The following is a 15622-nucleotide window of genomic DNA, read 5'->3' as shown; positions in this document are numbered from 1 at the left end:
AGTGATCTTTTTAATCAGGAACATCTGGTTTTAGTTGTTTGATATGCCCAATGATGTACATCCCAAAAGGGGCAGTGTATTCAATGACTGGACTAATCAATGCTGAGTATAAGAGTACAATGACATATTTAGATCTGAATGATATTACCCTGGTAATTAGTTGAGCCAAGTAGAACAACTTCCTGACTACCATCATTACATGGTGATCAAAAGAAAGGAAATTGTCAATTCATGTCCCTTGGTTTCCTAACGACATTCTCATTTTGGAGTGGAATATTGCCTATGTTGTATGTTATTGGAAGGATAGTGTACCAAATGTGACACTGTTACATTGTTTAACATTTAATTTAAGTCCATGTTTGTACATGTTCCATGTATAAGTGTATGGTATTACCACTGGCTTTAGGTATCCCATAGGTTCATAGGTTCATAGGTGTGTACTAGGCTAATGGCCGTGGAGCCTTTACAAGCCTAGCCCATAGAAGTGCCCTGGCATCATGCTGCCCAACATTAGTTTCTTTCAAAATGCTGAGGGGGCATACATGACATAGCCCCCTTGGTGCCATGTAGGTCAACATGTTGTGGCCATGTCTTCCACTACTGCAAGTCTTATCCAGGCTGGAAAAGTACAGTTTTGTACCTACCATAAATGTGGATGTTCAAGTGTATATACTGCTGCAGTCATTACAGTTGAGTTATCCTGCCATCAGGTGGTTCCCCAGTCGGCGTAAGTTCCAAAGTCTTGGTCCAGCGTCAGTTGCTGTCGCTTCTTCCCTGACGTCAGTGCGGCAGGGGTATACAAGATGCAGCTGACGCCATTTTCTTCAGTTTTTCTTGCCCCAGATGTTAGGTGCCCCCAAAAAGGTAGGCAGTTCAAATTGCTAATAAAACATACATAAGAAAAGCAATAAACAACTTTCAGTTACCAGCAAATACTCCCCATAGGTAGTAAAGGGTAGAAGACATAGGTACGTACCAGCAAGTAAGAGGGGAAGCAGGAAGGGTAACCTGGACTGCAGCAGTGTATACACTCGAACATCTACATTTATGGTAGGTACAAAACTGTACTATGTTCATCGTGTTACACTGCTGCAGTCATTACACTTGGGTAGAATCCCAAAACTGAGGTAGGGTGGCTGGTTTTATAAGGCACTATGGGTGGCTATAAGGCCCTGCAGCACTGCAGTGGCAAAGCCAGCTCTGGATTTAGAGTATAGAGGCAGATGGTAATGCTTGGTGAAGGTATGTACAGAACTCCAAGTTGCTGCTTCCAAGATGTCCTTGGTAGGTACTCCTCTGAGGTAGGCAGTTGAGGTGGCTGTTGCCCTGGTAGAATGAGACCTAATGCTGCTAGGTACAGATTTCCCATGGTGTATATAGCAGAAACATATGCAGTGTCCTATCCATTTTGAAATAGTCTGTTTTGAAATGGCTTTTCCCTGTGCTCCTGCAGCATATGCTACCAATAATTGCTCAGTTTTTCTGAAAGCTTTGGTTTTGTCCAAGTAGAAGCATAACTGCCTGTGTCTGTCCAAAGAATGCAGAAGTCTCTCCCCTTTATTCTGTGGATTTGGATAAAAAGTTGGCAAGTGAATAGTTTGGTTTAGAGCCACACTTGATACCACCTTTGGCATAAAAGTAGGGTTTGTTCTTAAAGACACCCAGTCTTGGTGGAAAATGATGAAAGATTCCAATGCCATTAGTGCCTGTAATTCTGAAACTCTTTGTGCTGATGTTATTGCCAGGAGCAGAGCAGTTTTCCAAGAGACATATTTTAAATCTGCTGTGTTAGCTGGCTCAAAAGGAGGTAAGGTTAATTTTTCCAACACAAAGTTGAGGTCCCAAGTTGGAGTAGGTGCTCTACGGGGCAGTCTTATGTTTTTAGCCCCTCTGAGGTACTGTTTTAGCAAGGGATTAGAGAAAATTGGTGGATCCGTGTTGTAATGAGCAGAGATGGCAGAGGCATGGATCTTGATAGATGAAAAGGAGATGCCTTTGTCCAGCATCTCAGTTAAATATTGTAGTATCTGAGGAATATTTGCGACAAGAGGGTCAAGGCTGTGAGCCTGGTTCCAGGCACAGAATCTCTTCCATTTATCCGAATAGGCTTTCCTGGTGCTAGGCCTTCTGGCCTCCAGAATGACATCCATAACAGCTTTGGAGAGAGGCATTGCTTGCTTGACTAAGGAATCTTCCATGCAGCCAGGTTTAAAGTCTTTAGATGGCTGTGAAGTATCTGATTGTTGTGCTGAGTCAGAAGATGTGGGATTTGAGGCAAAATCCAGAGTGGTCCTTGTGCTAAGTTCTTTAAGATTGGGTACCAGTGCTGGTGTGGCCAGTCTAGAGCAATCAGGTTCATATTTGGCTCTTCTTGCCTTGCTTTTATGAGTACCTTTGGAAGGAGAGGTAGTGGTGGGAAAACATATACTTGTAGTTTTTTCCAGCTGAATGAGAGGGCATCCACTTTCCATGCTTGTGGGTGGTAAGTCCTTGTGCAGAATTTCTGTAGCTGGCAGTTCATTGGGGATGCAAACAGATCTATGTTCGGGCTCCACCATTTTTGTGTTATCATTCTGAATATTTGTGGATTCAATTCCCATTCATGGGTATCCATGATGTTTCTGCTTAAGTCGTCTGCCAGTGTGTTTTTCTTTCAAGGAATTGTGCTTGCAGATGAACTAGATAGGTTAGAGCTGTGTTCAACAAGGTCATGGCTTGTCTGCAGAGCGGATAAGAATGAGTGTCCCTTGCTTATTTATGTACCACATAACTGTGGTGTTGTCTGTCTTTAGTAGTAGTTGTCCTGGATGCAGAAGGTCCTTGAAAGCTATAAGGGCATTTTGTACAGCTAGTATCTCTTTTTGATTGATGTGAAGATGCCTTTGTTCAGTGGGCCACTTGCCCTAAATACATTTTCCTGCCATGTGTGCTCCCCAGGCATAATCCGATGCATCTGTTGTCAGTGTTTGCCTGGCTGTGGGTTGAGTGAAAGGCTGTCCCTTGTTGAGGTGACAAGCTTGAGCCCATCATCGAAACTCCTGTTGAAGGCAAAGAATTAGTGGTATTACTGTTTCCAAACTTTGACAGTGTTGAGACCAGACACTCTTTAGGTACCATTTTAGTTTCTTCATATGCAGTCTGGCATATGGAATTAGTAGTATGCAAGATGCCATGTAACCCAAGGCCTGCAGAATTTTTCTTGCAGGGAGTTGGGTCCTTGTTGCTATCAAGTGAAAATATTGAGTCAGTTGTCCTTGCTTGTCTGGCATGAGATAAGCCATCTGGGCCGTTGTATTCAAGCTGGCACCCAGGAATATTATCTTTTGTGAAGGCACTAGTTTTGATTTCTTTTCATTTACTGTGTACCCTAGGCAACTTAATAACTTTTTTACAAATGACAGATGCTTTAGAAGAATGTCCTTGCTCTCTGCTTGAATCAGGCAGTCATCCAGGTATGGATAAATTTGAATTCCTTTCTGTCTGCAAAATGCAATTACTGGTGCCAGGCACTTTGTGAAGACCCTGGGCACAGTAGATAAGCCAAAGGGCAGTGCAGAGAATTGGTAGTGCATTGAACCAGCTATGAATCTGAGGTATCTTCTGCAGTTTTGTCTGATAGGGACATGCAGGTATGCCTCCTTGAGGTCCAAAGTTACGAGCCAAGCTTTCTTGCCCAGCATGGGAAGAAGCTGCTATAGTGTCAACATTTTGAATTTTGGAACATCCAGGTAAGTGTTTAGAGAAGAAAGATCCAGAATGGGCCTCCAGGCTTTGTCCTTTCTGGGAACCAGAAAGAGTCTTGAGTAAAATCCTTGTCCTTGCTCCTGAGGTGGTACCTTTTGAATAGCTCTCATGTCCATGAGTGCTGTAATTTGTTTTTGAGCCTCTGCCCATTGATTTGGTGGCAGATTTGGCATTCCTTTTAACCTTGGCAGAGTGTGAAAGTGGAACCTGTAACCTTGAGATACAATGTTGAGAACCCATTTGTCTTTAGTGATCATATGCCAATTGTGATAGAAAAGTGCCAGTTTTCCTCCCAAGGGGGCTGCCAAGAGAGAACTGTTAGGCAGTTGTAGTGGGAAGTCATTGGGGCTGTTTTTTATATGGTTGGGGCCTGTCTTCCCCTTCTTTCTGGGTTGATGCACCCCATTGTTGAGGCCTGTAAGGACCTTGTGGTTGACCTCTACCTCTTGGATGTCTGTATCTGCCCCTTTGAGGTCTGTCTGTAATTGGAAAGGACCAATTCTTTGTTGGCCAATTTCTGCTAAATCGAGGAGGCTGAAACTGTAAGAAATCTTTCACCGTTTGCAAAGATTTTGGCTTATCCTCCATTTTCTTTAATACCTCTTCTGCCTTAACTCCAAATAACACATCCTGCTGCAAAGGTGCATCCAATAATTTTGCTTTAACATGATCTGTAACGTATGTTCTTTTAACCAAGCATGTCTTCTTATGACAGAACCTGTAACTGCTGCTCTACAGGAGGCCTCTAAAGAATCAAAACCACATTGCAAAGTATGTTTTCCCACTTGTTCAGCAGCATGCAATAAATTCTGCATTGCCTTAAAATTAGGAGGATCTGTGTTTGGAAGCATTTTTTGTTTCAACTGAGACATCAAATATTGCTGATATTTTAGCATGTGAAATTGGCAATTTAAGGCCCTCATTGCTAAAGTTGCAGATATATATACTTTCTTCCCCCATCTGTCTAATGCTCTGGAATCTCTGTCAGAGGGGACTGGATTCTTTTCTGATGAGGCCTTAACCCCTTTGGGGCCCTGAGAAATAGTTTCAGGGTCAGCAACAGGGCTTTTATAAAGAAATTTGTGAGAGTCAGGGACTCAGTAGTATCTGTCTGGATTAACTGGGGCTGGAGGTAAAGAATCAGGATTTAAGCTGGATTCAGTATACACATCATCCACAATATCTAACACTGGCAGAATAGCAAGGGGTCTGTGTTGAGGTAATAAAATGAAGTCTCTGAGCCTTTTCTTGGATTCTGAGTAATCCTGGCCCTCCCAATGGAAATGCTCGCTCATGGTATGTAAGGTTTCCCCAAAGGAGTAGTCCTCAGGCGGAGAGGCTGATGGAATTGATTCCTCAGCATCAGAATCCTCATAAGGGGGTAAAGAGTATCCTAGGTCTGAGGATGAATCTGAAGAGATGGATACCTGGTCGGATGAGTCATAGTCTGCATCCTGTCTAGGCCTTTTATCAGGAGGGGGATGGGACCCCCTGATCAGAGTGATTAGGTCTTCGGCCATTTTGAGCATTTGTTTCTTAGGCATGGACGCCTGCCCTGGTGAATGTTTAATTTGTTTCTTTGTTTCTAAAGGAGGTTTAGACTTAGCAGAAGATGTAATGGTTAACTGAGTAGATCTGAAAACACCCTCTGAAGCTACAGGTTGTTCAGATACTCTGGATCCCTCTGAAGGGTTAGCCTCGGTAGGCTGAAAATCTTGTGCGTCCGAAGGCCCAGCCATCTCCCCATGGGAGTCAGAGGCGGCCTGTGGTTCTAAAGAAGTGGTCATCAGGGTCTGTGAAGGCACCTTGCTGAAAACCGGAGAACCAGCGACTGGCCTAGAAGAGGCTTTGTTGTCCGTTTTGGGCCTCGGATGCCTGTCCTTGTCTTTGCGCTTTTTATGTATTCCAGTTGTCAGTAGTTCCGACAGCATGGTGTAATTGAATTTTCTGCCAAAATAATGTCGGGCAAAATCAAACCGACATTTAATAGTGCGCTTGTTAAACTTAGCACAAAACCGACAACCAGTGATGTCGTGGTCTGGGCCTAGGCAAGGGATACAAAAGGAATGGAAATCCTTATGAAGTATTTGCTTCTCACAAGAAATACAGTTATTAACTTTTACTGACATCGGTCTGAGGCAAGAAAAAGTTTCCCCAATGGGGTACTTAGCTTTGTAGAAGACTTCGGTTCTGGATTCGGAAAGAAAATCTCAGGAGTCGGCCGACCAGCACTTGCGAACTGCTTTTGCTTCGGGCACCGCGCGGCAAGAAAGACTGAAGAAAATGGCATCGGCTGCTTCTTATATACCCCTGCCATACTGACGTCAGGGAAGAAGCGACAGCAACCGACGCTGGACCAAGACTTTGGAACTCAGGCCGACTGGGGAACCGCCTGACAGCAGGATAACCCAAGTGTAATGACTGCAGCAGTGTAACATGATGAACATTTACACATCCATGGAGTTGTTTCAGCTAATCTTCCATATAGGGTGCTGCTTATATACCATGTAACCTTGCCCTTTGTGACACAAACGTTTCTATAATACATTTGTGTTAGATATCTATATTGTTTTTATTTTGCCATTGCATACTTAAATGCATTTTAGTCCATGGCTTTTTCTGCCAATGGATTTAATATGCATTACTGATAATTGCTTTTACTTTTGTTTATCTCTTTACCGCTGTCTTTGTTTTCTTTTTTCTTCAATTTGTCCTTAGTTGTTTTGTTTTTTCTTCATTTTCATTCATAATTTATGCTGTGTTGTCCATGGCAGTGAATATGGTATGTCAGGGAATACCACACTCTGTACCTACCTTGTCATCATCTGTTGCATCCTCAGTGGTCTCTAGGCCCACCTCCCTGTAAGGAGACAAAGGGCATCCAGAGTGTCTGCATGTGTGTGTGTGTGTGTGTGTGTGTGTGGGGGGGGTGATCGTTTGCTCGTGCCTTATGATGATCTATCTCTGGTAGAGGTGGAGGCTACCCAGTGGGGCCATCACTGGGGATCACATTGTATTACCTAGCAAAGAGTGGAAGGCTAGTGATGGTCTTGGTGTAGACAGTAGCTATAATCCTGCATTGGCAGCCAAAAGCAATTCTGCATTTAGAGTTACACAGTTACCTGACCTTGACATGTAAACCAGCAGTAGCTGGGCCATGCCACAATGGTGGTTTCAGAAGTAACAGATCAGTCAGCCATCACTGTACTTATTCTCCTATCATGGTGTTCCTCATGCTTGAGTTTTATTTCCCTCCCCATTTTGTAGTCTAAAGTCCCACATTACCAATTTTTTCCCTGTGAGTCTTTGTTTCTCCTTTGTGGTACCACCATTTGTGTCAGAACTTTCCCAATTAGTCTTTGTCTGTATTTTGCTTTGGTTTGTATATCTGGCCCCACTGCCATCCATATACACTTTTTCCTACCCACATCTTCCATATGCTGTTTTCCTCTGCACTTCTTGAAAATATAATAAAAAGTACAAAAAATACCATTAATTTCCCATTTTAAAACCTCTCTTCCCTTAACTCTTGCTTTTCTGTGTGTCCTCTGATTGCTTTCTGCGCATCTTATATATATCCATTTCTTTCCCATGTATAATATAAGCATAGAACAAACTTTCAGTGTAGCCCTTATCTGGATCCTCATCTCTGTCAGAAGTGGTGTATTGCTGCATGTGTGAATGCTCACTATCACAATCATGGCACATGCATGATGCTGGACTATTGTAGTCATGTGACACGTGGCATTGTCCAGGTCATTGCACAACTTGCTCTTTTGACATCATCAAATTGACTGCTTATTCAGACCCCATGACATAATGTCACTCCTATTGCATGTATAATCACTACTGGGACACATTTAACTATGTTGTGCTCTTTTGCCCTGGACAATGCCACATACCGTGACCCTGGGATGGCATTGATTAAAGCATAGTTTTAATTTACTGTTTGCCAAAACTGTCTTGACAGCTATTACTGGTTGGAAACTGAGTATGAGTGGCTGGATGATTTTCTGATATAAAATATCATATGACTGTGAAGTGGCAGTGTGCTTTATAGTAATAAGACATGGTTACATTTTGTATTTGATGTTGTATTTGACATAGGAAAATACTGCCAGCCCAGCTATCTGGAAATTTGTGTTTCATATCCCTGCCCAAGTAGCTGATACACACACACTTTGGGATATGAGTTATATACAAGCACATAAACACTCATGGGGAAGGCTGGCACAAGTTCTCCAGCTATGCCTCTTCTGCCCAAGCAATAAGGTAGAAATGACTGCCACCAACCACTAATATCAGCTACTAATAAGGCCTTTATCAAAGGGTGTCGAATTATTACTATGCAATATTATTATCCAACTGTTAAGTGTGACCGAACAGCAAGGCCTATTTGGGGTGACTGGGACAGTATCACTATATATATGCAATGTACTCTATAGGTTAAAGTATCTCTACATAAAACAGCCACAGTTGAAAGGTTTAAAAATATTTAATAATAAATAATAACAGCATAAGAAAATATTTCTTACTACACAGTACTAGTCAAGAGTTCAGAGCTCACAGGAAAATACTTAAAATAATACAGTAAAATAGTTCTGACATCAATACAGAAAAACAATTAGTCTAATCTTCCTATTTCCTAGCTATATCTAAGAGAAAACACAGTTCTAAAACAAACTTACATGCAGAGCACAGGCAGAGTGCTGGTGAGTTGGATGTTCTCAAGACAAATACAAAACTGCTTTGAGTTTCCCTGTCCTTAAATTGATAACACGGTACTCCTGACTCATTTCAGATTACATCATTTCTCTCTGGTTCCCAGGCTAACAGAAACCCAGAGTGTAACAGCCCTTTTGATCTTGCATACAGCAATAAAATACATTATACATGCAAATTCTAGCAATTAACTCTGGTCTCAAAACAATAGCAATAATTCCTTCAACCAGACATCTCGGCTCCGAGTTTGAGATAAAAAAAATATACAATGCTTGACTTATCGGCTTTCCTCCACCACAGTACAATGTGGTTACATTTTTGAAGTTCAACATTTAACAAAGAGAACAAGCATGTGGCTTACATTAATATTTACAAATGACAGAATTATCTACAAAATTCTATCTGGCTAGGCTGGCACCCTTCACATATCTTCACATATCTCCCCACCCACGGAGAACTCAAGCTAGTTTTTCAAGTGACCCTTGAGAAACGTTGTTTGAGAAGGTTAGGTCTAGCTGAGTATACCTTACCCCATTCCCTGTCTTGACAGCCCATCTGCATTGGCATTGCTAATCCCACTGCAGTGCGGCACTGACATATCATCTGCTTGCAACCCTAGGCTCCATCTTAGCAATTTTGTGTTTTGCTGGATGGCTCTGTTTAACCATGTTAGGAGATTGTGGTATGTAACTACAGTGAATTTTCTTCAATATAGATAAGGCTGAAGTTACAGCAGTGCCCACACCATGGCTAGACATTCCTTTTCTACAGCTGCATAGCATTCCTCGCTAGGTTGGAGACTACGACTGAGATAAACCACTGGATGCTCTTCTCCCTATGAAGAAATCTGGCTAAGTACAGCCCTCACCTGCACAACAAATTCTTTGCTGTAATCTGGACTGGCTAATACAGGGGTCATCCCAAAGCTTCCTTAAGCTCCTGGAATGCCTGCTCACAAGCTAGGGTCCACACTACCTTATCTAGCCTGTTCTTCCTTGTTAGGTCTGTGAGGGGAGCAGCTACGGTATTATAACTGGGGACTAACTTTCTGTAGTACCCTGCTGTCCCTAAGAATGCCCTCACCTGCTTTTTGGTAACAGGTGCAGGCCATGCCTGAATGGCTTCCACTTTGGCAGGTTCTGGCCTGATCTTACCACTCCCACTCTACATCCCAGGTAGGGGACCACTGCCATACCCACCTGACATTTGCGTAGCTTAATGGTCACCCCTGCCCTCTGTAGTCTGACCAGCACCTCCCTGACATGTTGAAGGTTCTCTTGCCAGGAATGGCTGTAGATGGCAATATCATCTAGATAAGCAAGAGCATACCCTACTGCTCCTTTTATGATATGATCTACCAGCCTCTGGAAAGTTACTGGGGCATTTTGTATCCCAAAGGGCATCTTTGTGAACTCATACAAGCCAAAAGGAGTCACAAAGGCTGACCTCTCTCTAGCACTAGAAGTCAGGGGCATCTGCCCGTAACCCTTAGTAAGATCAATGGTGGTAAGATACTTAGCCCCACCCAGCTGCTCTAGGGCCTCATCTGTCCTAGGCATGGTGTAAGCATCTGACTTTGTGTGACTATTTAATTTCCTGTAGTCCACAAAGAACCTAGTGCTGCCATCCTTCTTTGGTATCAGCACCACTGGGGAGGCCCAGGGACTGTTGGACTCTTGAATTAACCCTAGTTCCAATAGTTCCTATATCTCCTTCCTCAGAGTTTGTTTGACTCTCTCAGGCACCCTATACGGGGCCTGCCTAATAAGCCTTTGGGGTCCTGCACCCACCTGGTGCTGCACCAGGGAGGTGCACCGTGGTAACCCAGTGAACACGTCCCGAAACTCCTGTAACACTGCTTTGATTTCTCAAACCTGGGGTGCCAGTCCGAGCTTCACTGGGGAGATTATTCACCAGATCTCCCTCAGACTCCTCCTGCAATCCACTGCAAATACTTAGCACAAGGGCCTCACTATTATGGTAAGGTTTCATCATGTTAACATGGTACAATTTGCACTCCTGCCTCCTGCCTAGCAGTTCTACCATGTAATTAACATCACTTACCTTTCTTACCACCTTGTAGCATCCCTCCCAAGCTGCTTGCAGCTTGTTGTGTCTGACAGGGATGAGAACCATTACCTGCTGCCCTACAGCATATTCTCTAGCTTGAGCATTCTGGTCATACCAGACCTTTTTCTGTTGTTGGGCTTCTGCCAGGTTCTCCTGGGCCATGCCCATGAGTTCCCTGAGACTTGTCCTGAGGTTTAGGACATATGCCACAGCAAACTCCTTGTGTGATTCTCACTCACCTTCCCACTCATCATGAATTAAATCTAGAGTTCCCCTCACCCTATGCCCATACAGCAACTCAAAGGGTTAAAAACCTGTGGATTCCTGTGGAACCACTCTTTAAGTAAACAACAGATGGAGCAAATATTTGTCCCACTCCTTCTTAAACTGGTCTGCAAATGCCTGTAGCATGGACTTGAGTGTAGAGTTTAACCTCCCAACAAGACCATTCGTCTGGGGATGATAGGAGGTGGTTTTCAGGTGCTTCACCCCATAGTACTTCCACAGACAAGCCAGCAGGTCTGACATGAAATTGGCACCTCTGCCAGTCAGTATTTCTTTTGGGAAACCTACCATGCTGAAAATATCTAACAAAGCATTTGCCACCTTTTCTGCCTCAATGGAGGACAAAGCCACTGCCTCAGGGTATCCTGTAGCAAAATCTACTAATACTAGGATATACTTTTTCCCTGTGGAACTTGGGGTACTCAGATCCCTCACAATATGCCTAGCTACCCTCTGAAATCGCTCCTCAATCACAGGCAAAGGCATTACAGGAGCTGTCACCTTGTCTCTTGACTTGCCTACCTTTTGCCACTGCTCACAGGTCCTGCAGTACTCTGTTACATCTCTGGAAATCCCAGGCCAATAAAAGTTCTGCATAATATGTCTCTTGGTATGCTTTATGCCCATATGAACCGCAAACAAAATATCATGGGGTATGGCTAGAAGAGCCAGATGGTAGACCCTAGTTACTACCAACTGCTGTAACTTCTCACCTTCTAGCCCTCCCTCAGGGGTCCACTCTCTATACAGTAACCCTTTGTCCCAGTATACAGATTCCCCCTTCCCTTTAGAATCAGGTGCTTCACTAGCTATTTATAAATTTTCTTATAGTTTTGCCCACATAGAATGAGGTGCAACACACACAAGTAGCCAAATATACTACTCTCTCCTCATTACAAGCAGTAATTGTTCTCATGGTAAATGTCTCGTTAGTTATAGGATGTGTAAATGTAGCATCACCTGTATAAATGTCATTGCAACAAGTACAGTTATAGCATTTCACTGTTTTAGCCACCCTTCTATCATCTCCATTTTTATTCTGAAAATCCTTGTAGCACAATTTCTGCTTCAAGGCTTTAGAGCTCCTATAGGCGAACCTAGGTTTATCACCTACTATAGACCTAATCTCAGGCATAGCCATTAAAATTGCCCAGTTCTTCTCAATTATGCTACAAACACTATGAGAATTTAGGTTATAAGTTGTCAAGTACCTAACAGCGATATTATTACCCAACATCACCTGTCTAGTAGCACTATTCTCACTACAGCCTCGTAATATAGGTTTATACCTGGACTCTCTTTAAATAATTACATCTTTAATTACTTTATTTATAAATTCCTTTGAATAACCACTCTTCACAAACTCCATTGCCATAGCATTTACCTGCTCTTGAAACACTTCATCCTTTGTATTTAATCTACTCAGCCTAATAAACTGTGCTTTCAACGTTCCTTTGAAAATATGAGGGGCATGCATGCTGTTTTTATTAACATACCTAAGGGCATCAACATCTTTTCTAAACACCTTGGATTCCAAAATATTAGATTCCTTAAAAATTGTTACATCCAAAAAATTCATAACACTATCTGAAGTTTCCATCTTGAAACTCAGGAAACTAGTTGAATCATTCAAGTAGAAACTCAGGAAACTAGTTGAATCATTCAAGTACTGCAAATACAGATCCAAATCCAGCAAAGTACCCTTCCATAACATAAAGCAATCATCTACAAATCTCTTATAGAATGACACATATTTGTTGAACTCAATACTCTTATCTAAAATAACCCTTTTCTCCTATTCATAAAGTACAAGGTTGGCATAGGTGTTGGCAACGGGTGTACCCATTGCCACACCTGTTAATTGAAGGAAAGGTTCACCATCAAAAATAAACACATTATGTAAGAAAACAACTTCTAAAAGAGAACAAATAGTCTCAATGTCTCTTCCATTCATTTTAACCTCTTGACACAAAAAGTCACGTATGGCATTAACACCATATTCGTTAGGTATTACTGTGAAAAGTGAAGCAATATCCAGGGTAACCAAAATGCAGTTATCCATATTATTAATACACTGCCATTCATATAAGCTATTCAAGAAATCATTTGTATCTTTAAGCACAGTTGTACATACTTTCAAATACTTCCCCAAGACGCCCTGCAAGTATTTCGAAACAGGTTCAGTGACCCAACCTCCACCAGAAACAATAGGCCTCAGGGGGGGGGGTCACTAATACTTTTATGTATCTTGGGTATACCATATATTTGAGGAATTCTTGGGCAAGGAACAGTTAGATAATTAAATAGATCTATACTTATATCATCATTTATTTGAAGGTCATAAATGACCATATTCACTTCACTAATTAATCTTTGTACTTCAACAAAAGAAATCTTTTTAAAAGTGGTGACATCATATAAAAGATCTTTAAACCTCATAAAATAATCATCTCTATCCATCACCACCACTGCTCCCCCTTTATCAGCTTGCTTAATTATTATACTAGTACACATTTGCAACTGTCTTAAGGCCATAAATTCAGAATGTGATATATTATAAACATTCTTATGCACTAAATTGCTCTTATAATACTTCCGTAGTTCACATTCAACAATATTTGAAAATGCATTCAAAATGGGACATAATACTGGCATAAATGTACTCGATCTTTTAAATAAAGATGTATTCAGCATATTATCTTTAAAAATCATTTTGAGACTTATATTGCGTACAAAAATTTTTAAATCAATAATTGCCTTAACTATATCATCCCTAGCATTAGGGATGAATTTCAACTTCATGAAAGCAAAGAGAGCTGGGGTTCTGTTAAAACTAGTTTTGAAATATTAACAGTACTTTTATTAAGTCCATTGCTTGAATAGCGGGGTTGTTCAATAGTTGCAAACTGTTGTTCCGTATCAATGTCTCCAACAGAACAACTCACATTTTTGCACAAGGTCCCATCATTAGAACCTACAGAGATAAAGTTCTCACCAGCATTAATAAAACAGACTAGCGTTTCACGGTCTTGTTGTGTAACAAAGGACTGCTCACTTTCCTCTTCATCGACAGCGTTTGTTGCTGTTGTTTCTGATGGGTTAAATGGGAGTCCAGCGATTTTACTTGTATAGCAACCTTCTCTGGCTGCTTCAATAAAAAAGGAGAGAAGGAAGTAATCTCCCTTTGTAGAGATTTTTTAGTTAACTCGAGTACATTAGTCGACGAACTCTCCTTCACTTTCCATCTACCCTCAGCAACGTCACTACCAGACAGTGCCTCCTGTAGCACGTTCTCATTATCATTTAAAGCTACATTCACTTTTTCCACAGCAACAGGTTTTGAAGCGGATTTCGTTGGTACAGTATTAGGTATAGCACCAGTGCTCACATTATTCGTTGGTTGATCAAACACATCAAGCTGATCTAATGAACCCAGCCTGTTACTAAAATTATTACAATTGTTTTTTGCCACCGATAGTTTTCTATTTGGGACAAATTGTTTAAGTTCTTCTCTGGGCCAAGAGAAGATTCGATTCTGCTTAAAGTCATTAATGTCCCTTTGTAATTTATTCTTTTTCCTTTGCTGTAGCTTCATATCCATAGATTGCATACGGGCCAAAAAGTTTTGGTATAACTCTAGTGAATCGCTAAAGCCAGGCATATTAATGATGGTATTCTCAAGAAGTTCTATTTCTTCAATCAACTTGTTCTCAACAGGCTCAAAAAATGTGTTCATCAACTTCATATAGTCAGCACTTAATTTTAAATTCAATTGTTGCCATTGCATCAAAAGTTCATTATAGGTATTACCATAAGAGGGCATTTTTAAGTATGGTGCATGTGATTTCATATGAAACAGTATAACATTGTTTATTTATAAAAATATATATGCTTTATAGATGTGACTTTTTATGTGCTACTTTGCATATATTTATTGATTCATTGTAGCTTTAAATTTTTATTGTTAGGTGGGTTGGGTTGAAGCATGTGACTTTATGTTCTCCTATTTAAATGGTGATTTTTTTATATGTTAAGTTATACTGATGAAGGGTGCAGACCCGAAAGCTTTATTTAATAAAGATCCTGGTGTATATTTCGTTGATTTTGATTACAAACACCTTCAGAGATCACTGTACACAAGTTACAGGAATTCACACTACACACAACACGACAAGCCAATTAGTATTTGCCAAACAATTAATATGTGGTGTGGATATCTCACCACTGCCAAACAATTAATATGTGATGCCAATGTACTGGCTCAGTAATCAAGGATCCTCAATCCTCACCACTAGCACCAGTGAGGGGCATCCACATAGGGGAGGATAACAAATACACACACAGTAAAGTACAATTTCCCTTAAGAGCACACAGAGATCACAGTCAGTCTGGGGCTGGTTTCTCCCTTTCTGTCCAGATCCCCAATAACACTCCCCATTGGCACAGCTATAGGGTCCAGATCTCAGCCTAGTGGTCAAGCTAAAACTTCTGGCACTCTCTCTGTCGAACCTGTGCTTCATGTCCCTGCCCAAGTAGCCAACACACACACACTTTGGGATATGAGCTATAAACAAACACACAGACACTCCTGGGGAAGGCTGGCACAGGTTCTCCAGCTATGCCTCTTCTGTCCAGGCTATAAGGTAGTAATCACCACCACCAACCACTAATATCAGCTACTAATAAGGCCCTTATTGAAGAGTGTCCAACTATTACTGCATAATATTATTATCCAGCTGGTACGTGCGACTGAACAGCAAGGCTTATTTGGGGTGGCTTGGACAGTATCACTATATACATG

This window comes from Protopterus annectens, chromosome 3.part0 (assembly GCF_019279795.1).
Source record: "Protopterus annectens isolate FY-2018-M chromosome 3.part0, PAN1.0, whole genome shotgun sequence".
In the NCBI taxonomy this organism is placed as follows: domain Eukaryota; kingdom Metazoa; phylum Chordata; order Ceratodontiformes; family Protopteridae; genus Protopterus; species Protopterus annectens.
Note: the sequence above shows the minus strand (reverse complement) of the source record.